The sequence below is a fragment of the Microcebus murinus genome, chromosome 17 (assembly GCF_040939455.1).
Source record: "Microcebus murinus isolate Inina chromosome 17, M.murinus_Inina_mat1.0, whole genome shotgun sequence".
Classification (NCBI taxonomy): domain Eukaryota; kingdom Metazoa; phylum Chordata; class Mammalia; order Primates; family Cheirogaleidae; genus Microcebus; species Microcebus murinus.
Genome location: NC_134120.1, coordinates 59,849,663 through 59,860,233, shown reverse-complemented (window position 1 = coordinate 59,860,233; position 10,571 = coordinate 59,849,663). Strand labels below are relative to the sequence as shown.

General features: G+C 40.0%; 1 protein-coding gene across 5 annotated transcripts in view; it reads left to right on the top strand.

Annotated features, from left to right (window-relative positions):
- RNF130 (ring finger protein 130) overlaps window positions 1-10,571 on the top strand; it is a 131,166-nt gene that overhangs the window by 37,026 nt on the left and 83,569 nt on the right. The window lies entirely within an intron of this gene.

The following is a 10,571-nucleotide window of genomic DNA, read 5'->3' as shown; positions in this document are numbered from 1 at the left end:
ATAGAGGAGAGAACACCAGTTTTACTGTCATACCAAAACCAAGTGAAGATATACATGACAATGACACGCCAGTATTCCTTATGAATATGAGCACAAAATCCTTTCAAAAGTATTAGTAAATAGAATCCAGTAATATATAAAATGGGTTAGTATTCATGACTAAGGGAGATTTGTCCCAGGAATATAAGGGTATCTTAACATCTGAAAATCCATTAGTAGAATAAGTGACAAAATACTCAATAAATTAGGTTGAAATAAAAGAAAACATCCTTAGCCTGATAAATGGCATCTAGCTATCACAAACCCACATTTTTCATCATATCTGATGCTTTTTCCCTAAGATCAAGAACAAGCCAAAGATCTCCATTCTCACCATTTCTTATTCAACATTATACTTGTGGTTTTAGCCATTGTGGGCAGGCAAGAAAAAGAAATAAAAGGCATCCAAATTGGAAAAGCAGAAGTAAAACATATTATTCACAGTTTGTGTATGTAGAAAATCTGATGGAATTTATATGAAAGCTACTAGATCTAATGATAATGAATGAGTTTAGAAAGGGTGCAGAAGACAAAATCATTATATAAAATAAAAATCAATGATATTTCTATATACTAGCTATGAACATTCCAAAAATGAAATTAAGAAAATAGTTCATTCACAATTGCCTCAAAAACAAAAACACCCCACATCTTAGCTGGGCACTGTGGTGTGTGCCTGTAGTCCAGCCTCTCAGGAAGCTGAGGTGGGAGAATGAATCACTGGAGCCCAAGAGTTCGAGACCAGCCTACGCAATGTAATAAGTCTCCATCTCAAAAAAACTTGATAAATTTAAGGAGTATAATTAACAAAAGAAGTGCAAGACTTGCACACTGAAAACTACAAACATTTCTGAGAGAAATTCTAGAAAATCTGGATACATGGAGAGATATTTCATGACCTTGTTTTGTTTTTTATTTTTTTTTTTTGAACATTTTAAATTACTTCTAACATGACCTTGTTTTGGAGTGCTTAATATTGTCAAGGTGGCAGTTCTCTTTAAAGTGATCTATAAATTCATTGTAGCAGCTATAAAAATTACAGTATCTGTTTTATAGAAGTTGATACCTGATCCTAAAATTATATGGAAATGTAAACTACCTAAAATAGCCAAAATAATTTTTAAAAAGAACAGTGTTGAAGGACCTATACTACTTGATTTCAAAACTTAAGTGATCAAGGTGTTGTAGTATCAGCACAAGGATAGGCATACAGATCAATAGATCAGATTTAAGAGTCTAGAAAGAATCTTTTTGTGGTTAATTGATTTTCAGCAGTTGGTGCCATGACATTTAAGTGGGGAGAGGATAGTCTTCGACAAATGGTGTCGAAACAGTTGTTATCCACATGCAACCAAAGAAATAAAAAGAAGTGAGAACTGTATATATAACTTTACAATGGATATTAAATAAACTCTGTAAGAACTAAATCTATAAACTTCTAGAAGAAAGTCTTTGTGATTTTGGACAAAAAGTTATCGTCTGTGACTCAAAAAGCACTGCCATAAAAGAAAAAAATAGGCTGGGCGCGGTAGCTCACGCCTGTAATCCTAGCACTTTGGGAGGCCGAGGCGGGCGGATTGCTCAAGGTCAGGAGTTCAAACCCAGCCTGAGCGAGACCCCGTCTCTACTAAAAATAGAAAGAAATTAATTGACCAACTAAAAAATATATATATACAAAAAATCAGCCGGGCATGGTGGCGCATGCCTGTAGTCCCAGCTACTCGGGAGGCTGAGGCAGTAGGTTCGCTGAGCCCAGGAGATTGAGGTTGCTGTGAGCCAGGCTGACGCCACGGCACTCACTCTAGCCTGGGCAACAAAGTGAGACTCTGTCTCAAAAATAAATAAATAAATAAATAAATAAGACTTCATCAAAATTAAAAATCTTTGTCATTCAAAAGACACCATTAAAACAATGAAAAGCCACAGGTTAGGCAGCTCACGCCTGTAATCCTAGCACTCTGGGAGGCATAGGTGGAAGAGCTCAGGAGTTTGAGACCAGCCTGAGAAAGAGTGAGATTATTCTATCTTTACTAAAGATAGAATACTTGGCCAGGTGTCATGTTACGCGCCTGTAGTCCCAGCTACTAGGGAGGCTAGCTAAGGCAGGAGGATTGCTTCAGCCCAGGAGTTTTTTTTTTGTTTGTTTGTTTGTTTTTGAGACAGAGTCTCACTTTGTTGCCCAGGCTAGAGTGAGTGCCGTGGCATTAGCCTGGCTCACAGCAACCTCAATCTCCGGGGCTCAGCGATCCTACTGCCTCAGCCTCCCGAGTAGCTGGGACTACAGGCATGCGCTACCATGCCCGGCTAATTTTTTGTATATATATTTTTAGTTGGTCAATTAATTTATTTCTATTTTTGGTAGAGACGGGGTCTCGCTCAGGCTGGTTTCGAACTCCTGACCTTGAGCAATCCGCCCGCCTCGGCCTCCCAAAGTGCTAGGATTACAGGCGTGAGCCACCACGCCCGGCAGCCCAGGAGTTTGAGGTTGCTGTGAGCTAGGCTGATGCCACTGTACTTTACCTATGGCAACAGAGTGAGACTCTGTTTCAAAAAAAAAAAAAAGGCCACAAACTGAGAAAAAATATTTTCAAATTACATATCCGATATATGACTTGTGTCTAGAATATATAAAGAACTCTTACGAAATCAGTAAGGTAAACAATCTAGTTTTACACTGGACAAAGGATTTAATGATTAAACATTTTCTTGATCATTAGAAAAATACAATCAAAATGAGATAATATTTCACACCCACTACAATGACTATAAATTAAAAAGTCAGTACCAAGTTCTGTTGATGATGTAGGTAAATTGGAACCCTTGTGCTTTGCCAGTGGGAATGTGAAATGGTACAGGCAGTTTAGAAAAGTCTGGCAGTTTCTTAAAAAGTTAGATGCACATTTACTGTATGACCTAGCAATCATACTCCCTATAGAATCTACCCTAGAGAAATGAAAACAATGAAATGTCCATACAAAGATTTGTACAGAAATGCTCATAGCAGCATTATTTCCTATAGCTCAAAAAGTGGAAACAACCCAAACTCCCATCTGCTGGTGAATGGATGAACAAAATGTGGTATGTGCATACAATGTAACATCATTTAACAATTACAGTTGACCCTGAACAACAAAGGTTAGGGATGCTTACCCCCCTGTATGGTTGAAAATGTTGGTATAACTTTTGACTCCCCCAAAACTTTAATAGCCTACTATTGACTAGAAGGCTCATTAGTAACATAAACAGTTGATGAGCCCATATACTGTATGTTATGTATGTTATGTAGTATATTCTTAAAGTACACTAGAGAAAAGAAAATGTTATTAAGAAAATCAAAAGGGAGAGAAAATACATTTACTATTCATTAGGTGGGAGTAGATCATCCTAAAGGTTTCCATCCTGGTCATCTTCATGTTGAGTAGGCTCAGGAAGAGCAGGGGCTGGTCTCATTGTCTCTGGTGGCAGAGGGGGAAGAAAATCTGCATATAAGTGGACCCTCACAGTTCAAAACCATGGCGTTCAAGGATCAACTCTAAGTGGAATTAACTATTGATAAATGGATAAACTCAAAAGCATTGTGCCAAATGAAAGAATCCAGGCACAAAAAGCTACTATCATATGATTCCACTTACACGAGATGTCTAAGAAAGTGACATTTACAGAAAGAGAGCAGGTTAGTTGCTATGTAGGGTGGTGCTGGGTGTAAAGATTAACTGCAGATGTGTATGAGGGGCCAGGCTGAGGGTGCACACCTGGAGTCCCAGCTACTCAAGCTGATATACAAGGATCGCTTGAGCCCAGGAGTTTGAGTTCTGCCTGGGCAACATAGGAGAGATCTAAAAAACAAAACAAAAATGTGTTTTAAAAAATGGACACGAGAAAACTTTCTGGGTGATAGAAATAGCCCAAAACTAGATGTGGTGGTTGTTGCATATCCCTATAATTTTACTCAGATCAATGAATTATATACTTAAAAAAGGTCAGTCTGGTGGCATGTAAATTACACCTCATTAAAGCTGTTTTTTAAAAGTATGCAAACCTTACCAAGTAACTTCAGAAACTGCCTATAAAAAAAAAATTATAAAAAAAGTAACAGGTCGGGCGCGGTGGCTCACGCTTGTAATCCTAGCACTCTGGGAGGCCGAGGCGGGCGGATTGCTCAAGGTCAGGAGTTCAAAACCAGCCTGAGCGAGACCCCGTCTCTACTATAAAAAATAGAAAGAAATTAATTGGCCAACTAATATATATATAAATTAGCCGGGCATGGTGGCTCGTGCCTGTAGTCCCAGCAACTCGGGAGGCTGAGGCAGTAGGATTGCTTGAGCCCAGGAGTTTGAGGTTGCTGTGAGCTAGGCTGATGCCACGGCACTCACTCTAACCTAGGCAAGAAAGCGAGACTCTGTCTCAAAAAAAAAAAAAAAAAAAAAGTAACAAAAAAAAAAGTATGGAAACCAGTATTTAGAAGCAACACAAAAAGATTCTTAAACTGAAATAGTTTTGAGTTCTATACCCTTAAGTATTCTTACATGGAGAGACATAGAAAGTATTCATGAGGTAGTCTCTTTTTTGTTTTGTTTATGTTGTAAGTGTTCAGGGTAGAAATTAAAAGACCATATAAGGAAAGAATGATATTAAAAAGTGGACAAGAAAAATGTAAATGTAAAGATGGTTGCTTTGCTTTATAATTAGTAGAAATATGCTAAGTGTAAAATTAAAAGATTAACTATGAAGACATGCCCTAAACATACATGTTGTCTATTCTAGAGTTAGAAATCTAAACCAGACTGGTCTAAATTGGTACATTTTAATCCAAAAAGTTACATAATTATTTAAATGAAAAACATGGATGTATTGTTAACAAAAGCAAAGCTGGGCACTGTGGCTCATGCCTATAATTCCGGCGCTTTGGGAGGCCAAGACAGGAGGATCCCTTGAGCCGGGAATTCAAGACTAGCCTGGGCAACATAGTGAGACCCTGTCTATACAAAAAAATTAGGCCAGGTGTGGTGGCATATGCCTATAGTTGAGGCTACTTGGGAGGCTGAGGCAGGAGGAGCACTTGAGTCAGGACTTTGAGGCTGCGATGAGCTATGATCGTGCCACTGTGCTCCATCCTGGGCAACAGAGGGATACTCTGTCTCTAAAAAAAAACCAACTTCATCTTCAAAGCAGAAGTATACCTAAGGCAAGGACTATTTAGTAACATCACGAGGATGTTGAAAGAAGAGAGGGGTGGTTCTCTGGGCCAGTGAGGTTGATGCAGCCTGAGTGCTTATCTACCCCAGCCCTGTCCTACGGGTATGGAATCTCATATCCACAGCAAAAACAAAACCAGTCAACTGAGCAGCTGCACTGAACAAGGACACCTGCCTTAACGAACTAGAAAGATGTTCCTGTCTTCTTCTCTGCCACCTAGGTAGAACTTGGAAAACTCAGCAAGAAGCATTGTGTGGAGATATGGAGGGAACATGTGGTGGCAAAACCGCTCACACAGCACAGTTCCCACAGATGAAGTGAGGAAGAGCAGAGCAGGAGGGGCTGGCAGCAGATGGGCTCCTGGCAGACACACTAAGAAGAAATGAAGCCCATGTTTAGGGTCAGAGAGACAGGGGTCATAGAAAGGTCCCATTTCAGTCCAGTGAGCCGAGCTTGCCGAAAGCCCTGCTAACCCACCTCTGAGAATGCGGAGGGCACTACAGGTTAAGTAGCGCACATCATGGAGGACCTTCTCTGACTCCCATCTCTTGAGTCTCCAAAGTTATGATCCTCTTCTAACCTTTCCATGATGTAGGTCCCTGTCCTAGTGTTTCTGCTTGTGTTCCAGAGAAAATTGTTACGCACTGACAACTCCTTGCTTTGCTGGCTAATATTGATGCGTTGGCCAGCACTCTCCCTCCACATATGACCCTTTTCACCAGGTACGGGGCACTGGGAGGTGTGAGAACCCTTGCATCAGAGTCACTTGGGGTGCTTGTGAAAGATACTGGTTCCAGGATACTCCCCCACCCCAGCCTATCACTCAGATCTCAAAGGATGGACCCAGAGATGTTTTAGCCCTCCCCTGCTTACATGGCAATTCTTTCCTCCCTTCATTTAGTACAGAAACATTGAATTAGTAGCTGTCTGTGCTGTGTTTTAATATGAACTGGTAGGTCACTAATAGACCTGGATCACAGCCCTTTCTTACTGTACAATCCAAGGCCCTGCAATCCTCAGAGCCGTTTTTGTGCCTTTCTGATAGTATTGTCCTTTTCCTTTTATGTTGTCATTATTTGTACACTTGACTGGCAGTAGGAAAAGATCTACAAGTTTCATTAAGGTTTGTGTCTTTAATCTCGGCAGTGGTCAACAAAATGCCTTGAACAAAATAAATGTGTTGCCCTGAATGATTTTATTCAGATATTTAGTTTTGTTATTAAGCTTTATTTCCATTGAAGGATATATTTAATAACTAATTTTAAAAGTCCACATTGTTAAGCATCAGTACTTTGTTTCCTTGCCTTGTCAATAGTGTTTCAAGAGCTTAGTCGTGTTTGTTCTAGGGCATGCCCTTTGCCTGGTGACTGAAGGGCATCTTTCCCAGTGCAGTGCCAGTGACATCATTGACGGGAAGGACTGCTCGATTTGTGGTTTTACTTGTTAACTCTAGTTAATAGAATGAGTTCTTTGTCTTGTAGTTAGCGGATATGTATTAGTATAAAGGGGAAGTTATGAGCCCTTGGATAGTTCAAAGTAATGCACATTTGTCTAAAAATTAAGGATTTATTTTCCTGGCTCTAAAAATTTATAGAGATTTTACTGTTATTGTTTGACAGTCTTAAGTTGTGTCAAATTATCATCTAATGCAAAATCTCTTTACAGTTTTATCTGCATGTCTGTAAGAATATGTGAACATTCTTTCCATTATTAACGGAAGATGAAGAATTCAGGCCAGGCGCCGTGGCTCACGCCTGTAATCCTAGCTCTCTGGGAGGCCGATGGGGGCGGAATGCTCAAGGTTAGGAATTCGAAACCAGCTTGAACAAGAGCGAGACCCCGTCTCTACTATAAATACAAAGAAATTAATTGGCCAACTAATATATATAGAAAAAATTAGCCGGGCATGGTGGTGCATGCCTGTAGTCCCAACTACTTGGGAGGCTGAGGCAGGAGGATCGCTTGAGCCCAGGAGTTTGAGGTTGCTGTGAGCTAGGCTGACACCACCGCACTCACTCTAGCCTGGGCAACACAGAGAAACTCTGTCTCAAAAAAATAAATAAATAAAATGAATAATATAGGCTGGCCTCGGTGGCTCACGCCTGTAATCCTAGCACTCTGGGAGGCTGAGGCGGGTGGATCGCTCAAGGTCAGGAGTTTGAAATCAGCCTGAGCAAGAGCAAGATCCCATCTCTACTAAAAATAGAAAGAAATCAATTGGCCAGCTAAAAATATATAGAAAAAATTAGCCAGGCATGGTGGCACATGCCTGTAGTCTCAGCTACTTGGGAGGCTGAGGCAGAAGGATCGTTGTGCTCAGGAGTTTGAGGTTGTTGTGAGCTAGGCTGACGCCGCGGCACTCTAGCTGGAGCAACACAGTGAGACTCTGTCTCGAAAGAAAAAATGAATAATATAATAGTCATGCTGTTGTTTTACCATTTCAAGTTTTTTAGCTTCTAATTGAATACGATTTAATGACCTTAGAGAAGGTAGAGCCTACAGTTTAAATGTACTGCTATGGCAGGAAGTATGAATTTAAAGTATATGTAAATCTGCGCTTGAGTTTGCACGTTTCTGCTATATCTTCCATATGTTTCATAACATTTTTAAAAAGAAATTCATGATTATTAAAAAATGTAAAACTGAAAAATTTAAGCAGTAGCTTTAAAAAATATAAATAACTTTAGAAAATAAATGCAGTAGTTCTGTTTAAAAACTTTTCCATATGCTCTTAAATTTTCTTTTTCTTTTTTTCTAAATGTGAAGTGGAACTGGCAGGCCTTTCCGCCTGCCAAAACTTGAGACTATTTTCTATTGTATTATCCTAACTTAGACTAACTTAGCCATTACAGGTTTTGCATCCTGGTTAGGTTTTTGACCTCATCACTTGATTTTCTTTTTTGTCTTTCCTATGCTTATCTCTCCTCATTGGTAGCAGAAGTGGAGAAGGCAAAATAACATAAAGGATCTGTGTAGGTTTAGAATATTGTTCTAAAAGTCAGTTTCATAGGTTACAAGCTGGAAGATTCTTCTTCTTTTTTTTTTTTTTTTTTGAGACAGAGTCTCACTTTGTTGCCCAGGCTAGAGTGAGTGCCATGGCGTCAGCCTAGCTCACAGCAACTTCAGTCTCCTGTGCTGAAGCAATCCTACTGCCTCAGCGTCCCAAGTAGCTGGGACTAACAGGCATGCACCACCATGCCCTGCTAATTTTTTCTATATATATTTTTAGTTGGTCAATTAGTTTCTTTCTATTTTTAGTAGAGACATGGTCTCACTCTTGCTCAGGCTGGTTTTGAACTCCTGACCTCGAGCAATCCACCCACCTCGGCCTCTCAGAGTGCTAGGATTATAGGCGTGAGCCACCCCGCCCGGCCTTGAGGATATTTCTTTACGTGATAGCAGTGCATGTGATGCTGAGCCTGGACTCAAAGTGCTCAAAGCTCAAAGGTGGTCTCACCACCACAGCTGCCACATGCCCTAGAGGCCTGGTGAGGATCCCTTACCCCTTGACGGATGCCTCACAGTGCTTCTCAGTTCAGGATTGTGGGGGAGTCTTTTGGGCAAGATAGTTGTTTTGCTACGCAGGACTGTTCTTTGCATTATGGAGTGTTCAGCCTCCCTGGCCCCTGCATACTCAGTGCCAGTGGCTCCTCCACGTTTGTACAAACCCTTCCCCAGCGTTTCTAGATGCCCCCAGGAGGGTTTGGCTGCTCCTGTTGAGACCTACTGCCCAAATCTTAAGTTGGAGGAGCTTTTAGAGAAAGTGTAAGAGGGGGCCCCTCATTGGAGAGGGAAATGGGAATGGCAAAACTGAGGACGGTAGGCCTTTATATTTACCTGCACGTTAACATTCCTGGTGTTCTTACTCCTTTCTGGAATTCCAAGTTTCCATCTGGTATCATTTTCCTTTTTTAAATCATTTTATGCAGTGCAGATCTCCTGGTGACAAATTCTCTCAACATTCACTTATCTGGAAGTCTTTTTTTGCCATTATTTTTCAAGGACATATGTATACAATTTTGGGTTCACAGAATTTTCCTTTCCCAGCTTTAAAGATATCATTTCCTTGTTTTTCAGCCTCTGTTTTTTCTTTTTTTTAATTCCTTCTTTTTCTTTTCATCCCAGTGAACAAGTTGCAAAGCCTCTGTTTTTTCTGAGAAGTTGTTTTGTTTTATATAATGAATCTTTTTTTCAATAAAATTTATTTTTTAGAACAGCTTTACATTTATGGAAGAATTGTGGAGATAGTACAATGAATTCCCATAATCCTGCTCACAGTTTCCCCTGTTATTACATCTTACTTTAGTATGATACATTTGTTGTAACTAATGAACCAGTAATTGATACATAATTATTAACTAAAGTCCATTTCCTTAGTTTTTAAATATTGGAATCTTGAGCTGTATGCCCTGTGGACATAATCAGATGTAGGGAGATGTTGGTCTTGTGCTACTCCTGATATTGAAAGTATTACATTCATTTTTATTAAAAGAGGAACTGTGAATCCATTCTGATCTAAAGAGTAAAAGCATAAATTGAAAGTTTGATAAGGAATAGAATATTTACCTCATTTCAAAGTGCCTCCCCACAGAATACTTACTTAATAATCACAAAGGGGAAGAAAGTAATTTAATGGTGTGGATGCCTGGAAGACATCACTTTTACCAGATAATCAAAGTGAACTTCAGTAATGGGATATGCAAAGATGTGCACCACCTGGTAGCATACACTGGAACAGCACAGCCTCACTTCTGTGCGGACACTGCTGGAGGTGCATGCTTGATGTAGCCACAAAGAAATACCTTTTACTAAATAACTGGGCTGTAATCTTCAAAAGTGTCAAGGTTGCAAACATTAAGGAAAGATCGAGGGACTGTTCCAGACTGATGGAGATTAATGATACATGACATAATAGCTGCATGCAGCCCAAGACTCTGGTCTGGACTGCTCTTAAGGATGTCAGTGGGAAATTAGGGGACTCTTGCATGACTCTGAGATGAGATAGTAGGAAAGTATTGGTATTAATTTCCTGGCTTGGAAATTGTATTCCTTTTATAATTTTTTTTGTTTGTAAGAACATGAGCACTAAATATTTGGAGTGTTGAAGCATCATGCTGGCAACTTTTAAATTGTTCTGAGTAAAAAGTTTTTATGTGATACTTCCAACTTTCCTGAAAGTTTTAGATTCTTTTTTTTTGAGACAGAGTCTCGCTTTGTTGCACAGGCTAGAGTGAGTGCCATGGCGTCAGCCTAGCTCACAGCAACCTCAAACTCCTGGGCTCAGTCAATCCTCTCCTGCCTCAGCCTCCCGAGTAGCTGGAACTACAGGCATGGCT